This window comes from Epinephelus lanceolatus, chromosome 5 (assembly GCF_041903045.1).
Source record: "Epinephelus lanceolatus isolate andai-2023 chromosome 5, ASM4190304v1, whole genome shotgun sequence".
Classification (NCBI taxonomy): Eukaryota; Metazoa; Chordata; class Actinopteri; order Perciformes; family Serranidae; genus Epinephelus; species Epinephelus lanceolatus.
In genome coordinates, this window is record NC_135738.1 from 23610724 (window position 1) to 23626483 (window position 15760).

The 15760-nt window shown below is 37.9% G+C and overlaps 1 long non-coding RNA gene across 1 annotated transcript in view; it reads right to left on the bottom strand.

The window, feature by feature from the left end:
* LOC117249540 (uncharacterized) overlaps window positions 1-15760 on the bottom strand; it is a 110485-nt gene that overhangs the window by 14910 nt on the left and 79815 nt on the right. The window contains exon 6 of the long non-coding RNA XR_013491670.1: window positions 11663-11786. This is a non-coding gene — a long non-coding RNA (uncharacterized LOC117249540). The remainder of the gene's footprint in view (window positions 1-11662; window positions 11787-15760) is intronic.

Sequence of the window (15760 nt, forward strand, 5' to 3'; positions counted from 1 at the left end):
TTATTTGCATAAATCACTGAAATCAACAGGCCTGTATTTGGGACAGGTCTTTAATTCCTTTTACACAAAACTGTTGCTCTGTAAATACAATCAAATTGTGTATTTAAACCAGTATGAATACTACTTGTTTAAAAATTAGGCTTCAGATAATACATCAATTATGATCATTCATTTGATATAGCTCCGACAGACAGCGTATCTGAGAGTAACGGCACTCAAGGATTACGGCAACCGGCATACCGATAAAACACCACTTTATCCTGTTTAAACAACACTCACAACTTGGATTAATTTCTATAATAAAAACCCTTTTGCTTCTTTTGATCTGAGGATCCTTAGAGACTAAAGGAGTATGAATAACTTACAGGGTTATCAAGGAATGGACACAATTAGAGGTAGCCAACAACCTGGTTTTAAACATCTGAAGAACGTCTATAAAAAATGCTTGGCAACCAGACCCGGCGTCTAATTGAGACAGGCCTTTATTTGTTAAAATGTGTAGCCACATCGGGCTGGTAAGAGGGACTGGGCGTTTAATTGGAGTTTTACACCATTCAAAGGAGAGAATGGATGAACATTAGCAATATGACACTCTAAGTCATCTCTTTCACATCTATAGTGGGCCTATATCTACTCCCACTCAACTGCAACAGAGCCATATTTCCTGTATATAGGATACAATAATGATACTGCATTGAAAACCCCCTGTCAAAATGTGGAATTTTAAGAAAAGTTTATATGATCATCATGACTATGCTTTTTTTTCTTTAACTGAACCACTGTCTAAGACCACTGTCTTTCCATAACCTACAGCTTTAGTTACCTAAACCTAACCAAATCTTACCCACACTGCAGTTGTCATGAGCAGATATTGTAGGAATAATGATGTGAGGAAACTTTGGCGCCAAACAAATGTTGTCACAGAACGTAATCTGGGTTTTTGAGAAATGGGCCAATATCAGCGGTCTGTCTGGTGAGTGGGTTGTGTAAAAATGATCTTTGCAACCAACATGTTGTGAGTTTCCCCACAGAAAATGTCCTGGCGGTGGAATCTGGCAGCAGAATCATCTGCAGGGTGTCCTGATTCAGTTTAGCTAATATCCATTCAGTTGATTACTGTCTGTTGTTGCAAAATCAAACCTAACTCTGCAAACTCATTCATCTGGCTTTGAATGCAGCGATCACAGAACCCACTGAGAATCACTGTGCGAGCTTTTGGTTAAAATTGCAGTGGACTCTTGTTTTGGTGGTGGTGTGTGTTCTGCTGTGCTGTTAGCTACGTCTGATCCTCCTCTGGCTACAGAACAATAGATTTTCATCAAGAAGGAGTTTTACAAGTTTCAAAGTGCAATTTTGGCACATATCCTGAAAGTTAGTGAGAAAATATGGTTTTTCATGTCAGTTTCTTAGAGACTCTTCATTTTTATTCCAATGCAGTGTTTTAGAAAGATATATTAGTTGAAGGTAGAAAAGTTTGTGTTTTCAAAAGGAAACACCTCTTTGGACAATCAAAAGACTTAAAACCCAAACTGGGGAGTCACCCTTACCGCTAATGTAAAGACATGATCCCTCACCAGCCTCCCATCTACACCCCTGGCTAAATGTGTTTGTTGAAACTGTAGTCAGGAACTAAACTTGACTATCTGCTTGAATGTACTGTATATTTTTGTATACTGGAGTTTGTTGTTATTACCAGTGTTTTGAGACAATGGTGACGCATGTGACCAACACTGCTGGATTGCCTACATCAAGGACACCTCACGAAACTGTCACACTGTGTTGAGGTACATCACCCAATTAATTGTGAAATGGCACACTGACACACTGATGATGAGTTTATGTCAAAATGTTTGTTTTTAATCTACTCATTTGACACTGACTATTAAAAAGCTCATGTTTTTGAAACACTCTTTGATATCAGAAAACTTATTAAAACTGAAAGTGTGTGAAACCAGTTGATAAACTCTCAGGTTATTTTCTTGGTTTATTTTTAAAATTCTGGTAAAGGTCATAATTATTTTGCCTGCGAGGTGGTTGTGATTTTTATTCTTGATTTTCTTAATTAGGAATAACGGGCTGAATGGTTAAAAAGCTTTCTCTGGTTGAAATAATGTAGGTCTTTTGGCCATTCCACGTAATTTGTGTCGCCATTCCCACTTTTTAACGTGCTGACTTCTGCCAAGTTGCGTCAAGGTGCGCTTGAGATGGACCATCTCCAGAGACAGGTCAAAGCTCGCCTGTCTGTCTCCAAGTTAGCTGTGGTGACATCAGATGGGCTTTGTCGTCATTCAGAGATTATTCAGCGACAGTTCAAGACACACCTTCAAGCGGGTAGCCGTGTTGTATGGAGATGCAAATCCAGTCAAGTCAAGCTAGCACACATGTATGGAAAAGGGCTATTAGAGTAGGAATCCAGAGTGAGCCTTTCATAGGTGTTTTAGCGATCTCGACAAGTAATAAACAAAAATTGAAATACTAATTCCTTTGATAAACTATAGGCTTTAGTGGTCCAGTAAAAGTCAGACTAAAGGCATTCGCACACTGAGTCCATTTTTCTCTGATGTGTTTTTTTAATCTGTTGTCCAAAAGAAACTGTAACGCATAGAAACTTTGCACACTGAGTCCGATGCATTTCTCTGTTCTATGCACTGCGAAAATTCGCAATGCGAGACAAAATGAAAAGACACATTTCCTCTCTTGCCTCTCTCCACTGGAGTTATTTATTTGTCACCATTCTCTCTCCATATGTCTTGCATTTGGCACGACAGCTGCATGGAGGAACTGAGCTTTCCTCCCTGTCTGTCTTCACATTCTGTGTGTGGTCCACATCCTCCTCCTCGTCATCATCATCCACCTGAATATTACTATCTGACCTGTTGAACATGAGCTATCCGAGTTACGAAAGGATACTGTGCGACCCGTTCTTCTGTCTCGTTACGGATGTGTCCCACTGCCACATTTTCTTCACAGATTCTTGGTCAAACAGCTCTGAAGGATTCTGACATGCGTAAAATGCAGAAAATCAAACCTGTTCCGAAAACTTTAATGACAGACTAACGTTTCAGAGTCAGTGTTCTAACATGAGGTCGTATCTATTTTTAGACGTGCAACATTTCATACGAAACAAATCGACTCAGTGCGCAAAGGCCTTAAGACTGTCTAACTGCCTCGAAGAGACCCTTTTCATAACAAATTGTCATTCAGGTCAATTAAATCCAAATATCATACCCATATAATATAACCAAATACTAAAAATGCAATAGCATTTTGATCATATAGTATAAATTACATTTTCTCTATATTTTGCACCCAAACAGTACCATGAGAGCGCAGTATTTTTTAGGGAGACGGTCCTCCAAATTATGACCACATGCAGCATATTACGACCCATATTTACGTTGTTGTTAGGCCTCTAGTGGTTGTAGTAGTTATTATGAGAGCAACGCAGGAAGTCAGATGTAGTAGAGGGATGAGGTCAGGGTGGATAGATGGGTCAAACAAACACAGGACTTTCACCTAGGAGACCAATGTTTAATTATTTTGTCTATGTGATATAGGACATGATGCATGGCATGTGGCATATGTTTTAAATGTCACCTAACGTACACCATGTTATATTAGTAACAAATGTACATATTTTAACCTAAACCTAACAAAGTACTTTTGGTGGTACTTTGATGCTAGCCATTTTACAATGGTCTTACAATACTAACCATGTGCTTTATCTTTTTTTTTTTTTTAAAGATATTTTTATGGGCATTTTGCCTTTAATTGACAGGAAAGCTGAGCATGAAGTGGGGAGAGAGAGGGGGAATGACATGCAGCAAAGGGCCGTGGGTTGGAATCGAACCCGGGCCACTGCGGCAACAGCCTTGTACATGGGGCACCTGCTCTATCTAGCTCTATCCACTAAGCCACCGAGGCCCCGCCATGTGCTTTATCTTTAAATGAAGGTGACATTAACTAGCTACTTCTGCTGGCTAGGTACTTCATCTGTTTACAAGCAGGTAAAGAAAGGGAAAACATTTAGATTAAATGACTGCCATGACTGTTGTTTACAAGCAGTTTTAAACAGATTCATACCCTACTGTAAGTAGGAATCGCATATCTTACGAATCACTGTTATTTAATGTAATTTCTTTGTTCAGTCCAGAACGGCAGCGACTTGGCTCTGGGGCAGTGAGCAGATGTTGTATTGACAAACCAATGGAGTTTCGCCTCTTGCTAACCTCTTTGACTAAGTACTAACTCCAGCATGCTAACAGGCTCACAACTACAATGCTAACATGCTGATGTTAAGCAGGTTTATTCTTTACTTTGTTGAGCAATTTAGCATGCTTTTGCTACTTTAGCACTAAACAGACGGTACAGCTAAGCCTGTTTGGAATCTCATTAGGTTTGCATGTAATTACTGATAAAGCAAAGCATGGGACCAACTCTGATCTGATAATGACTAGATGAAAAGTCAGGGATCACCAAAGTTATTATGATTCATCCTGAGGGAGACATGAATGTATGAACCAAAATTGATGGTAATCATTTCAATAGTTGTTGAGAAATTTAACTCTAAACCACATATGCAAATCTTATGGTGTCACTAAAGGAAGTCAGGGGATCACTAACATCAGTAGGATTCATCCTCTGGGGATCATGAACATCTGTACAAAATTTCATGGCAATACGTCTATATTTCAGTCTGGACCAAACAGATAAATGGACAGACCAACCGACATCGCCATCTGAACTATGTCACTGGCTAAAAAAATGAAGTTCGTATCCATATTTCAAAGCTATACTGCACAGGATTTTCCTAATAAACAATGTATGGACTCATTCAAATATAATCCCTCTAATCATAACTTATGACTCACCAGAAGAGTGTGGTCTCTGCAGAGACTCTGCCCTCTGCCTGTATTTTCTTATTTTCTTCCTATTCTGTTGTGCTTGGGACATTACTCGGCACAGCACAAAGGTGACGCCTGGAATTTACAAAAAGGTAGCAACCAGGTGCCAGACAGTAAGCAGCAAGCATCCAAGAGGAAGGAACAAAAATCACAGACATAGCACCTAAAAAGCGGGGAAGGCAAAATGCCAAGCAGACAAAGCTTGTTCCAAAACTAGAGTTAATCTAAGGTTGGCTTTCACTTTGACTGGCGTTACAAAAATTCTTGGACAGTATACCTTTAAAACCAAAAAGCTGGAGAATAAGTAAATAACCAGGTCTCTGACAGTCGTCATTGTACAACTTTCTATACAAAGTTTTTATTTGTTCTGTTTTGTTGACATATAAATCAGAGCAAAAATGATTCTCTTTGATAAGATATCAATTATGGATGGATGGAGTTTAATATTAACAATTTGTTAATGTATTTGTATGAGTGAGTTATGCCCTGGTTTGCTCTCTGTGAAACAACACAGGTATACTTTATGATACAGTAACACGGCTTACTGAAAAACTTGGTACAACACTCTAAAAACAGCCCACACAGCATGAGGCGGCATAGACACTTGTGATTGGTGGAAATTACTCCTGCTCTAGTTATAGACCCATTAAAATGCTTTTAACTTGTGAAAGCAACAAACACCCACCCATGGAGGGTAAATATTGGCAGAGGTTGAATTAATAAAATATAATTTGGACTGTTCAGTAGATCGTTCTCTCAGAAAGTAGACAGTGTACCTCAGAAACTGAGCATTTGGCAACACAAGGCAACCAAAATCCTCTGTGTGTGTGTGTGTGTGTGTGTGTGTGTGTGTGATACAAAGTTCTGCATTTGCACATTACTTTCTGTACTAATTGACAATTAGCACGGTCTAGAGCACAAAGTGTGAAACCTTTAAGGAGTCCAAAGTTAGCTTTAGTTTTTTATTCTATTGCAAGTTCTGAAAGAAGGTCAATTTTAATCAACAGTGGAAGTGTTTCAGAGGTAAGGAAATTGTTTTAATACTCAGCACTTTGTATAGATAGTACCAAGACTAGAATTATATTAACACTGAATCAAATGACAACACATTTCAGCCCCTCCAGGATGCTACGATTGCATGACCCCCCCCCCCCCCACCACCACTTCCTTGTTTCTGGTTGTGAAGATACAGACATGTGTGACATAAATGTCTCACAATTACCAACCATAATTACAACTTGAGACCATTCACAGCAGTTTCCTGATGTTCTGCACAAAAGCAGGGGCAAACTTCTTTGCGCTGTTTGCAACGTTGTTGTGGAACTCAATCAACACTGACAAACACTTTTCTACTGCAAAACACAATCTGAGAATTGCTAAAATGCAGGGAGAACAGAAAAATCACTATGACAGAGGCTTTTGCATTCAGATCAATTGCACATGATGAAAGAATCAGGGTGGTAAGCATGGTTCATGGTAGTGTTGGTGTAGTAAAAATCATAAACTCAGAACACAACAGTTTTACTGTTGTTGAGGAAGTTGCCTTCAATATTTATATTTATTTCTATTTTTTGCAATTTTTATTTCCTCCTGCAATTGCATCATAAAAATATATTGCACCAATATGCATTGCAATTTTTAGGCGTTGGTAGGCATTTCAGGCTACAACAATGTAATGTAGTGGACATGTCCAGTTACGAACCCATAAGAGAATTTTTATTATTAGCCAGGCTTAGTCAGGCTTGGCCTCTTTTAGTTCACCGTTTTGATTATACACCAAATTTCATTTTACTGTAAAAATCAAATCTCTTGCAAATAGTTTTCTCAGAAGATGGTGGAGACCAAAAACAGAGCAAAGAGGACATCAAATAACGGATTTGCTGAGAGGCCAGAAACACGACTTCAATGGGACGACAATGTTGCCTCATGTTTGCAATAGGTGGGCAAATGTTTTCTCATATGTGCGTTGTAACAGTTTACAAGGTGATTATATGTTCTGCCCCCTGGTAGCTAAAATTTTACAGCTGCAGCATGACATAAGAGTCTACGAGAGAATGAGTAGCATTTGTTTTAACTAAACCTAGATGGCAAGTCTGTTGAATCACTAGCTGGAGAACAATACACAAGTCTTTCATGGTTCTGTACAATCTTTCTGTCATATATTTAGGGACTTCTGACCAAAAATTTTGTGTAATACTCAAGAACATTGTTGTGCATGCAAACAAACAAACAAAGGTTTGTTTGTTTGTTTGTTTGTTGTCTGGTTCAACATGAAAGAGGACTACAACCAGGCAGAGGAGACACAAATTGTAAGTGGACCATACTTGTTTGCAGTGTACTCTGCTTGCTGCACTTTTGTTTTGCCCCAAGAAATGCTGTTTGCCAGCTGTATTTATTAACTATTGGACAAACTTATATTTCATTATCAGTTTTCAGGGTTCAAGCACCACACATCGAACAGATGTTGTGGAAGCTCCAACATCCAACAGCTGTTGACAAATATGAAACTGCACGACCACATAAGAAATATTGGCATTATTAACTACCTTAACTATGTTAAACTGACCCTCTAGAACTCTACATAGCTGGACTATTTATGCAAATACAAATAAATAATCAGATAAAAAATATGTGCAGAAATTATGTGCTGTCATGTGCTATCAAGATCTCATTGCAATATTACAGAATGAAAAGCGGAGTGTTTCTGGCAGGGCTACTAATCATTTGTATTTTGTTTAGGGATTAGGGCAAAAGCAAAAAAAAAAAATCATCTTTGCCTTTGTGGTATTGTATAAAAACGCATATGTCTAAGAAATTGTACGATACAAAAGAACCACTTAGCCCCAGTAGCTTATTGGTCTTATTAAGGTCTTAACTGGTGTGATAAGTTGTAACATCCAGGTGGTCATTAAATAAAATCTCTTATCAGGTGTTCACTTGTGGAGGAATTAAGCAGTAGTTTGGTAAAGAACATTTTCACCTCAGAGTTTAATTAATATTAAAGGAGTGGCAAAACAATAGCCCCACTGCATTTGAAATCTTAACCCCAGGTGCCCTCATTTGGAGTGCCTGGCATATCTCCATGCTGCACCAGTCTAATCTATGGCATGTCAGCGTGACCAGGTGAAAAGTGGCGTTAATTCTATATTGGAGCTGGGCATGTGTTGAGAGCAGCAGAGACAGGTAGAGCATGCCATGGGAGTAAGCGTGTGACCTGACAGGGATTGGCAGGCAGGGTGTTAATTGGATAGGTGCGCCAGCCCATTTGTGTTGGCCATCCCATCGCAGAAGACATTGTACCTAGTTCTTGACTCCCAAGACAAGCTGCTGTGCTCTTCGTAGACATGCTCTGAATATAGCTGGTGAAATTATTTGTTTCTCAACAGCCACGTGACTTTCCCCAGACACAAAGACAGGGGGATGGGAAAGACAATGCATCACAAGGTAGAGCCTCTCTAGGCTAAAATGGATGTTATTTGGACTGGTAAGAATTCATTGTGTGTGTGTGTGTGCGTAATTCTTTAATATATCAAGAAGAAAACATTATATATATGAACTGAGTTGTAGCAGCTGGACACAAGTTTGATTAGAAGTTAGGACATTAAAAGATGTTCACAAGGTACCTATATGTGATTAGTTGGTTAGTAAATGTTATATCTCTGTCTGTAATTAGAACACAGCAGATCTAAACATCTATAACAGGACGAGATATATTCTGATGGTTGTCATGACCTTTAGTTGTCATGGTGGCATAAATAACTTAAATTCAAGGCATGTGTTGTTCATTTGGATTTGTTTGGTGTTTCAACTTAAATATTACATTGTTAAATTGTCATTAAAGCTCATGTCGACATTGTGGAGTTTCTGAATACAACTTGCTGTTTCACATTGCTGTCATGATACTGGAATTTCTAACTCTGATAAAATACCGCAAAAAAACATCAAAATTCAATACAATTTTTGATACCACGGGGAAAAGTGTCAAGTATGGGCTTTAAATTTTAAATATTTGTTAAAAGATCTAGCAAGGCTATAACATGACAATATTTTTTTTTTTTTGGTTAGTAGCAGAGAACTGCAGAATGACTGTAGTAAACATTATCAATATGAGACCAAAGACGCACAGCTGATAGTCGTGTCTCAATACTGCAGAAAACAAACGCTGACACTGTTGTAAATATTCAGAATTGATTTGTATTGATAAATAGATATTTTGTCAACACTGTTTCACGTAGTCTAACCAGTCACATAGGCTACAAAATGAACGCTATACTGAAATCACACAGCCAGTAATATTTCATATTTATACTAACATGATGTGCAATAACTTTATTCATTTATTTATGTGTAAATAATTCTAACTTATATAATGTTCACAGCATATGTTGGCATATGTGTGCACATGTGGGCGTGCATGTCTTATGCGTGTGTCTTATTATTTATATATTATTTCTGTTTTATTCTGTGCATTGAATTTTTATTGTACTCATTTACAATGACAATAAAAGTAATTAAACTGAATTAAATTGAATTGAAAACATTGTCATTTATCTCTATTCAGATTAAGTAGTGATACTTTGTGACACCTGTTACTCAAAATAACATCATTTTAGGTTCATCTTAAGTTACAGGTTTATAAGGATTTTCTGCCATGACTTTCAACATATTTCAACCTAGGTGTATCCTGCTGAGAACTGAGCTTTTGTTTGGTTTGCATTTTTAATTTCTCCTAGCTACTTGGGATCAGTAGGATCTGATAACTATGAAAAAAAAAACTAAGCAATGAACAGAAAGCAGATGTCCTCATAGATGTCCTAAATGATGTCCTCATATGGGGACAATGGCTTTATGTTTAACAGCCATAAGTGTGTAATTAAATATAAAACAGTTTATTTCAATACCCGAACATTGTTGTGCAAAAACAAAACTAAAAACAATGCAACATTTGTTCAATGTTTTGTAACTCTATGAGTTAGAGGTCACTGTTCAAATCTAAAACTGTTGGTAAAACAGTTGTTCAATGCCTGAACTTGGCTGTGCAAAAACTATATTGTGATTTACTCATTTTGTAACTCAGTGTGAATTCTCCTTGCTCCATACTTCAAGCTAGGAATGTCATTTTTGTCTGTCACACCTGATTGGTCTGTGTGAAATGCTGCAACAATCAAGTCCCAATGTCCACAGATGAGACGATAATAAATGACAATGCCTTAGCTTGTTCCTGTTGCTAAAACTGGTCACATTTTTATGCAATATCAAACTACAAACATTATAAAATGTTAGTAAACAAGTTTCAACCATAAAATGTGATCAGGTTTGATACCTTGTCCACTTTTGTGTTGGGATCGGCTGCAGACTTACTTGGCAGAGATGGCTGCCATCTTGTTTTTACACATAGTAGTGTATTGTGCTTTTACTTCCACTTGCACAAAAAAAGTGTCCACAAACAAGGACAACAGGCCTAAGTTGAATGTTCAATGGCAGAATGTATTACATGGGGCAGCAAAGCCAAAAGGTGATGTCCTTGTATGAAGACGCAGGGTCTCCGGAGGGTATGTTTGCAGAAGACATTGCCTTAGCTACGGTGCAGCTGAATATTTTGGCAGAAACTTCAAAAAGCTTTGGATGTAATAAAATTACTTTGCATTGTGTCAGATTCATCAATTTTGTGTCTCTCGTCAATGAACTGGTTTCCTTCACCTTTTTATTCACTCTGCTAGGACCATTTATGGCATCATATAACTGAACAAATAGCTGACTACAAAAACTGTCGATGTCGCAAAATGTTTTATGGTTACCAGTGATGGGCTGAAGCTTGACTCTGATAACTGGTGGCACATTTGACAGTCACTTTGGTTTGAAGCTGAAGTTGAATTGCTGGTTGGCTGACTTCACTAGTTCCCTGATCCTGCTGTAAAACCACAACAGGTGAACGTAAATGTCCATGAGAGAACCAGACAACTTTAACTACCAGGTCTGATGATATCATTTTTAATTCACATTGGCATATGCTGCTTGCGACAACCAGATGTCAAAATTATCTTTATAGTCTTTGCGGTATTCTTAATCATTCTGTCACTACCTTTTTTTTTTCTTAACTTTGAGTCTTTTTTTCTGTCTTAACTGAGAAAACTGATGGAAAATGTTTGATCCTCAATTTTGCTTTGCACGCTGGCTACAAACACTCTCTTCTCTGCTGTCTGATGAGCAAACATGGTTGAAATTATAAACGCTTCTGAGTTATCACTGTCAATAGTCACGGATTGCATTTGTTAGCCATTATTAATATTGACAGATATTTTCTACATTAATATGAAAAAAAAAATGTGTTGAAATGAATAAAATAAATGTTGATTAAATTGAATTTGAGAGCTTAAATTTGTATATTTTAGCATCCTTTTGTAAAGCTAGCAAGTATACTGAGCATGTAATAAAGTAACAACTTACAAGGCTTATTCAAATGTGAAATATGTTTTTTGGCCCTAAAAGGAGTGCGTCTACAGCAGTTTCAGAAATGCTGTCAATGATTGGTACATTGTTGATGAAGGAGAAGTTCTGCTCACTGTTTCATTTTAAATTTCCTCAACTATCAGGGACACATCTCATACACATCAGGCTCTAAATCTACCGGGCAGTATAAAGTATTTTTAGATCAACTAAGTGGAACAATGCACATCCTATTTTTTTATTCGCTTGATTAGGCAAGTGGGTCAGAAATCAGACAGAAATATACTTGCCGGCGGTGCCCGCAAGCTTACCTGATAGAGCAGGTGCCCCATGTGCAAAGGCCATGTCCTTGCCGCAGTGGCTGCAGGTTCGATTCCAACTCCGGCCCTTTGCTGCATGTCATCCGCTCTCTTCCGTCCCATCTCTCTCCACAATCTAACAAAGGCAAAATGCCAAAAAAAAAGAAATCTACTCACCCAATGTCATTTTTTGCCCCTTTACAAACTATTTTATTTTTTAGTGGTTATCAAAAAACAACAAAAACTAAAGTTAATTGTCATGAAAAATAACTCTGTATTATAGGCCTTGCTCTTAAATTTGGGGCAAGCTGCACAATAAAAAGTTGGGAGTTTTGCCCAGATCCTCTAACGCCACCGAAATAAAAATCTTGCTACCATAACTGAAATGCTTGCTTGCGCTTAAGCTCATAAACTTTGTCTGTACCTGCTGCCGTTATCTCGCATGTGCCAAATCAGTGCTGCACATGTGCAACTCTCAACAGAGATGACAAGGAAGTGAGATGGGTCATTACTTAGCTACCTTTATCAACAGCTCCAGGAAAAAACAAAATCATGTGTTTAATTCTTAGGATTGGGCGTTATCTATTTTTCATATCTTTATACCTTCCCAACATTTCACCAGGGCATTGTCATTATTTATTCTGCCATCCCTCAGAGTTTCCGCTAGGAGGGAGATCTGTTCAAGCCATGAACTCAAATGTCAAAAAAGGAAATATTTTTACACCTATTTTCCGTATTAAACAGAAAAATACGACCATACATCTTCAAAATATAGGTTTATCCCTTCCTAACTAAGACTAGCTTAACTGCCTTGTTGACACATTGTCAAACACACAAACAAAATAAAACTCACCACAACCACCTTGGTTAGCTTTCCATTGTTCCAAAATCACCAACTCTGGTTTGGTCGAAATAAATCCCTAATATTAATTTATACGATGTTAAATATATGCCGGCTCTACACACTATTTTTCACTGCTGTCTTTCTCTGGCATTGCTGACCGTGTTTTTACTAGTCCTGTAATGTTATCCCCACCTCTCTCAGCTCGGCTGCCCGTTCCACCATTGGAGACTGACCTCTAGTGGTGCACACGTTGCACTACATCGCCTCAATACAGCATCTCCGTATAAGTTTAACAGAAAGAGAAGCATCTGTATTTTTTTTACAGTATTGAAAATCATAACTTTGGGTTTTCTAAACATCTTAGAATATCTTAATACTGTGATACTGCCCAATCAGTGAGTTGCTGGATTTACTAGCCTGACGTGGGATTTTACTTGCATGGGCAGTCCTCATTGTTGAGCCCTGCAGTTGCTAACATGACTTAGACTGTGTGAAGTGAGTGGCTTTAAGACTGGACTGTGAGGCTGTAGCTGAGTGCTGTGGTTATGGTCTCAGTAAGCAATCAGAAAGTGAGGAAATGTGTGAAGAATTATAACTAATACAATATTTTCCATAGCACAGATAGTCTTTTTTCTGTATGTTAGTGCAGTACTAGATATTGAAGTACTTATAGAGGCATTAAGTACTTGGATAGGAGTAAATGATTGCTCACACAATGTTTCAGCATCTGCAAAATGAAAAAACGGTTAAGAGCGTTGTTCATTTTAATATCAGAAAAATTGTAACTGCGTTGCAGTTTTGCTTTGTGCGTACAAATGCACAATTGCACACTGCTATGCAATATGAACCAGGGCTTCATGCTTTTATTTGAATATGAATGTTCTTCTAATACAGCAAAGGGTATACACAACCTTCAATTTAACCTTAGCCATTGTGTTCGATGCAGACTAGCCTTTCTATTGTTAAAGATGCTGCATCTTATTTTTTTAATAAGCAAAAGGATTAAATTAAACCCCATGCAATCCAAATGAAATGGGGATTTTTGGATGCATTCATACCAAATGTGTCTGGAAAAGATAATTCCACTTAATGGAGGCATTTAAAGAAGTTGGCTGATGCCTCCACTGCAACTTGGATTATATGATGTGTTTTTTTTTTCTTTCTGCCATCACATTTATCTTTAAAAAAAGGGAGAAACTCAACATTAACATGAATGTTTACCACAGCTTCTATATTAATGATTTTATTTTTGATGGATGCAGCAAATAGTGAGGTTTTCTACATTCTGAGAGGCATCTAATGAGGCATATTAACACCAACGATAATTATCATTATTATTCTGGTTATAATTACTTTTATAATAATATTGAATAATAATAAATATTAACAACATTATTTTGTTAGTCATTTAATCTTATTTGGCTCTCTTTCCGTTCCATTTCCGCTCACTATATAGATTTCCCTCGGCCTGAGTTAGGGGCCGGTGTGAGCTGTCAGATTTGTGGGTGATATCTCAATTAAGCAAAATAGGAAAATCCATTGTTTATGGGGGTGTGAGAGGGTATTTCCAAGCCGCGGGCTTTAAAATGGGAACAAGAATGTGTTCGGTCAGCCTGAACAGCGCAGGAGGATTTTGGGGAGGACTCGTCCTTTGTGACACATGCAGCATAGACATAATGAATTATATTATAATTACAAAGCACAGTCTGTAGAAGTGGACAATATAGATATTTGGCCAGGGGGTGGAGTGTGCTGCTCCATAGAGACTGGGCCACTCCAGACTGCATTTCTATTCAGATCACTTTAACTTAGACAAATCTCAATGTGAATGAATGGGGCTTTGTTCGGAAAATAAAAACATTTGAACAAGGACGCATCATCTTCTCATTCTCGGGGCACATAAGCAATTTTACACGTCTGAAAAAGACATTGAGCTGTCAATGTTTTACTTTTTTAGACTCTCAAAAAGTACTCATTATGTATCTTTTTATAAATAACCTAGAAAACACACAAAAAATGCAAGCATGTACTTGTATTACACTTATTCAACAAATAAATGTTTGTAGGGAGGAATATGTTACACCAGAGAACAGTGGTTTATCTGGAGGAGCATGGTGTGTGTGTGTGTGTGTGTGTGTGGTGCTGGTGGAGGTAGTGTATATTGTGGAGAGATTGGGCAAAGCAGAGCGAGCAGAGAAGCAGAGGGGAGTGAAGCTGGCAGTGACTGAGAAGATGAGGATTTGACGGCAAGGTGACAAAGAGTTCAAACAAAATGAGGCTTGTAGATTAGCAGCACTCCCCTCAGTGACAGGTGTCATCTCTTGGGGCAGTCTGTCACTCTGCCTGCTGCCACTCTTTATATAATATGAGGAGAGAGGGAGAGACGGAGAGAGAGAGAGAAGAGGAGGAGAGGCAGCACACACTTGCACCTCACAAGGCACGGCCTCGCCTGCTCCTACCTGCCAGTAAGCAAGATTAAAGACTAAGTGGCAGCGGGAACAAAAGTCGAGCAAATGTTTATTTACCTTTGCTGGTGAGGTCGCTTTAATGGTTTTTATCGTGACCAGGAAACTTCTCAATCAAAGTCAATGTAAAATCACTTAGGCGGGGACATTGTGGTATAACAGAGAGACACTGATGTCCATAATTACTCTTTGACATTGCAGTTGGAGGGTATGCTATTCAGGCAATTCAAATTGCTTTACATCTTTAATTGGTTTCATAATAATCAATCACTTTCATATTCCTGGATTTATTAAGCCAGTGTAGAAAATGTGGGAAATCAGTGGGTAGGATTAGATTTTTTTATATAATTATGTTTTATTTTTTGTATATTTAATCCAATTTTTTTTTAATATAATTTGCCAAAAACAGATTTTGCCATCTGTTTTTTTAATCCATTTCCTGATGAAATGTACACGACATCTTCTATATTATTCTAAATATGTTATAGCATTTTATTGCCCATTCAATAATACTATAAATCGAAATAATACTACCCAACTAGAAAAAAAATTAATGAATAAATATGTATATCTATATATGGTTGTATGTATATTAGAAGAGGTTCAAGGTGATACTTACTAGAAAACATTTACTGCCACCCAGGAGAGACAGCAAAACAGAGAGTGACAGAGACACAGAGTATTGTTCTTTTGTAAAGAGTCGCTGAGTTTTGCCCAGACCCTTAACAAGTCTGTGATACAGGAAGGTATTAACTAAAGCTCGGAGGGAGCCAGCTCACATCATCCTGGTGACATGCAGGC